We start from the raw sequence: 5,000 nt of genomic DNA, 5'->3' as shown, positions 1-5,000 counted from the left end.
GGCAAATGCTTTCGCTTCTGTTCGTCTTGCGACGATCCAAGAATTTCACCTCTAACGTCGCAATACGAATGCCCCCGCCTGTCCCTATTAATCATTACCTCGGGTTCCGAAAACCAACAAAATAGAACCGAGGTCCTATTCCATTATTCCATGCACACAGTATTCAGGCGGGCTTGCCTGCTTTAAGCACTCTAATTTGTTCAAAGTAAACGTGCCGGCCCACCGAGACACTCACTCAAGAGCACCCTGGTAGGATTGCAACGGGGTCCGCCTCGGGACGCACGAGCACGCACGAGGCGCGTCGCACGCCTTCAGCTCGCCCCACCGGCAGGACGTCCCACGATACATGCCAGTTAAACACCGACGGGCGGTGAACCAACAGCGTGGGACACAAATCCAACTACGAGCTTTTTAACCGCAACAACTTTAATATACGCTATTGGAGCTGGAATTACCGCGGCTGCTGGCACCAGACTTGCCCTCCAATAGATACTCGTTAAAGGATTTAAAGTGTACTCATTCCGATTACGGGGCCTCGGATGAGTCCCGTATCGTTATTTTTCGTCACTACCTCCCCGTGCCGGGAGTGGGTAATTTGCGCGCCTGCTGCCTTCCTTGGATGTGGTAGCCGTTTCTCAGGCTCCCTCTCCGGAATCGAACCCTGATTCCCCGTTACCCGTTACAACCATGGTAGGCGCAGAACCTACCATCGACAGTTGATAAGGCAGACATTTGAAAGATGCGTCGCCGGTACGAGGACCGTGCGATCAGCCCAAAGTTATTCAGAGTCACCAAGGCAAACGGACCGGACGAGCCGACCGATTGGTTTTGATCTAATAAAAGCGTCCCTTCCATCTCTGGTCGGGACTCTGTTTGCATGTATTAGCTCTAGAATTACCACAGTTATCCAAGTAACGTGGGTACGATCTAAGGAACCATAACTGATTTAATGAGCCATTCGCGGTTTCACCTTAATGCGGCTTGTACTGAGACATGCATGGCTTAATCTTTGAGACAAGCATATGACTACTGGCAGGATCAACCAGGGAGCTGCGTCAACTAGAGCTGAGCAGCCGGCCGCCCGGGAGTGTGTCCCGGGGGCCCGCGCGAACACGCAAGCGTCCGCTCAATTATTCTGCAAACAGGAGGAGGCTGAGCTCCCCTGCACAATACACCTCGAAACCCTCTCAGGTCCCGGCGGCGCGCAGCGCCGTCCTAAGTACTTGGTCGGGTTCGAGAGAGGCGCAATCGCCCGGAGTTTGGCGAGTAGACGCTTTAGGTGCGACCACCCGTGCTCCCAACTGAGCTTGCCGCTGCCGACAGAGGCCCGGGAGCGTGCTGTCGTGGCATTGCCGGCGGGAGACAACACGCGCCACCTACGGTGGCCGGCAGCTCCAACGCCAGCGCCACAGAAGGACAAAAGCCCCACTTGGGTGCCGAAGCGAACGCGCCAACACGTCCGCACAGCTGCGATACAAACCACCTGCGAGAACCGCAGAGGCGACCGAGCAGCAGACGGCGTCGCGGCGCCGAGCGCCGGGCGGCGGCGCATCCTCAGCGCACACAGTCCTCAATCGGACCAGCACACTGCAGATGTCCACCGCGCTTCGCACCGGGCCCGCGAGGACCTACTTTGGCCGCACGGCGCCGCGTGCAGGGTGCGCCGGCGCGCAGCTGCGCCGCCTGCCGCCTCCGTCGGCCGGCGCGCCTGCCACTGGCCGCCCCCACCAGCCGGCTGTAGCGCGTGCGCCCACGCACCGCGCGGCCAGCACGCCGGGAGGCCCCCCCTCACCGGCCGGGGACGGTCCCACCCAGCCACCGCCGCGTATCGCTTCACACCCACATGCCATTCACGTTCGTGGGCATGGTGGGTATCGCTGAAACAACCGGTTGGTAGCTCAACCGATCGTCGCCATCACTGATTCACCTCTAGCGAGAACAACCGCACCACAACGGTTTACCAGTTGTTCATTTGCGTAACGTCACCAGCAAACGTAGACGTCCATCGCCATTTGCAAATTCAACGATTGTTGCATGCCTGTGTCAGGTGTCACGACACACTATGTCTGCCCACATACACGCAACAACATGTGCACGCTTCGCGAACACGTGGAAGGTGGCCCCCGTACGTATGCGATGTCCATTGCGCGAACGACTGTCAACCGGCCTCTGTCGCATGTCGCAGATGTGGAACGCAGTGCACCATGCTATCACGGTGAGTGAGAAGAGACGACTACGTCTGACAACACGCGCCACTACATCAACAGACGGCTCATGCTGATCGCCATCCACGGCATACCATACTGCAATCCAGCTCTTATAGGGAGACGACACGTAGCTGAGTGCACAATATTTGGACCGTATGGTTCGCCGTTGTTGGCGCAGTCGTGGTACGGTCACACATGTACCACGATGTATCATTCAGTACATGAGGACCAATGTGCAGTACAGTGTGTGATTTGGACGTACAACATCAGCGGACAGTTGACACAAGCCGTACCACAACGTAGGCTGTGCTTCGCCATGCGAATGCCAATGAACAACTGCGAAGGGCATTGAGCATGTACGTCCTGCTGCCATCCGCATTACAGTGTATAGCTGCAAGGTGTTTAACATGAAGCGATACTCTGGGGACCGGGCAGTGCGGGTAGCAAACTATATTGCGGGGGTTGCAGTTAGGCAACACTACACTAATTTAACGCGTCGTATGACAATTACAGAGCAGGTTAAGGCCCAACGTGTGTTGGGTTAAGGCCCAACGTGTGTTGGGTTAAGGCCCAACGTGTGTTGGGTTAAGGCCCAACGTGTGTTGGGTTAAGGCCCAACGTGTGTTGGGTTAAGGCCCAACGTGTGTTGGGTTAAGGCCCAACGTGTGTTGGGTTAAGGCCCAACGTGTGTTGGGTTAAGGCCCAACGTGTGTTGGGTTAAGGCCCAACGTGTGTTGGGTTAAGGCCCAACGTGTGTTGGGTTAAGGCCCAACGTGTGTTGGGTTAAGGCCCAACGTGTGTTGGGTTAAGGCCCAACGTGTGTTGGGTTAAGGCCCAACGTGTGTTGGGTTAAGGCCCAACGTGTGTTGGGTTAAGGCCCAACGTGTGTTGGGTTAAGGCCCAACGTGTGTTGGGTTAAGGCCCAACGTGTGTTGGGTTAAGGCCCAACGTGTGTTGGGTTAAGGCCCAACGTGTGTTGGGTTAAGGCCCAACGTGTGTTGGGTTAAGGCCCAACGTGTGTTGGGTTAAGGCCCAACGTGTGTTGGGTTAAGGCCCAACGTGTGTTGGGTTAAGGCCCAACGTGTGTTGGGTTAAGGCCCAACGTGGGTTGGGTTAAGGCGCAACGCGGGTTGGGTTAAGGCGCAACGCGGGTTAGGTTAAGGCGCAACGCGGGTTAGGTTAAGGCGCAACGCGGGTTAGGTTAAGGCGCAACGCGGGTTAGGTTAAGGCGCAACGCGGGTTAGGTTAAGGCGCAACGCGGGTTACGTTAAGGCGCAACGCGGGTTACGTTAAGGCGCAACGCGGGTTACGTTAAGGCGCAACGCGGGTTACGTTAAGGCGCAATATAGGTTAGGTTAAGGCGCAATATAGGTTAGGTTAAGGCGCAATACGGGTTAGGTTAAGGCGCAATACGGGTTAGGTTAAGGCGCAATACGGGTTAGGTTAAGGCGCAATACGGGTTAGGTTAAGGCACAATACGGGTTAGGTTAAGGCACAATACGGGTTAGGTTAAGGCACAATACGGGTTAGGTTAAGGCACAATACGGGTTAGGTTAAGGCACAATACGGGTTAGGTTAAGGCACAATACGGGTTAGGTTAAGGCACAATACGGGTTAGGTTAAGGCACAATACGGGTTAGGTTAAGGCACAATACGGGTTAGGTTAAGGCACAATACGGGTTAGGTTAAGGCACAATACGGGTTAGGTTAAGGCACAATACGGGTTAGGTTAAGGTACAATACGGGTTAGGTTAAGGTACAATACGGGTTAGGTTAAGGTACAATACGGGTTAGGTTAAGGTACAATACGGGTTAGGTTAAGGTACAATACGGGTTAGGTTAAGGTACAATACGGGTTAGGTTAAGGTACAATACGGGTTAGGTTAAGGTACAATACGGGTTAGGTTAAGGTACAATACGGGTTAGGTTAAGGTACAATACGGGTTAGGTTAAGGTACACATTGTTGTAAGGAAAGGTGTTTTGGGGGGGGGGGGGGCCGGTTTGTTGATTGTGATTATCGTAAGTAAATGACTGCGGCATCATCTGATTTGCCACGTCAGGGTGCACCTTTGGCTCATAACAGGCGGCGCTCTGATTCCATGCTTGTGGCAGACCTGTGTCTTTCATTCCTGCCATTGTTTGTGTGGTGTGACAGGAGGCAGTATTGTGATGTTGGGTGCACCCCTGTGTAGGACATGTGTGGGTGTTGGTGGCTTAGCTGAGCAATGGTGGTTGTCGGAAGGGTGAGATATTCTGTTTTGTGAGTGGACCTCCCGGTCTGGTTATGATAGTGTGGATTGTCTAATGTGGCAGAGAGGATGCACTGGGTGTTGTTCCATGCTGGTGCTTACATATTGTCTGTGTGCCTGTTACAGGCAGAGAGTAGTGCGTGATAAGAGTGTCTGGCTGACGTGTGATTGTGAGCAGAGTCTTTCAGCATGTATACGGACAGTTGTATACATTATCTGTATTCTGATGGCTCTATCTATTACTAATCAGCGCCGTGTATACGTTTAATCCGGTTCCAGTCGAAACTATTGTATCTCTGTACATTAGTGACACGGCGAGCCCGCTATGTAGTTACTCGTCTCGGCAGCTTCCACCGGTGTATCGCAAATGATTATAAGGAATCAGTCTAGTCGTCAATACCGATAGTGTGACGTCACATGTCTGGGGTGGGGGACGCTGCGCCCTTCCGGTGGGTCATGGCCTAGGAAGACTCTTCCCACGCAGGGGGGCTTGGACTGTCATTGACTCTTCCGAGTAATATACTTGCCGTACGTTTTTGCGAC

General features: G+C 54.0%; 1 non-coding gene across 1 annotated transcript in view; it reads right to left on the bottom strand.

Moving 5' to 3' along the window:
- LOC124569994 overlaps nucleotides 1-1,049 on the bottom strand; it is a 1,910-nt gene extending 861 nt beyond the window's left edge. The window contains exon 1 of the ribosomal RNA XR_006971410.1: nucleotides 1-1,049. This exon is cut by the window's left edge and continues 861 nt beyond it. This is a non-coding gene — a ribosomal RNA (small subunit ribosomal RNA).
- Nucleotides 1,050-5,000: the final 3,951 nt, after the last annotated feature.

This window comes from Schistocerca americana, unplaced genomic scaffold, assembly GCF_021461395.2.
Source record: "Schistocerca americana isolate TAMUIC-IGC-003095 unplaced genomic scaffold, iqSchAmer2.1 HiC_scaffold_158, whole genome shotgun sequence".
NCBI lineage: Eukaryota > Metazoa > Arthropoda > Insecta > Orthoptera > Acrididae > Schistocerca > Schistocerca americana.
Note: the sequence above shows the minus strand (reverse complement) of the source record. Positions and strands in the feature narration are given on the sequence as shown.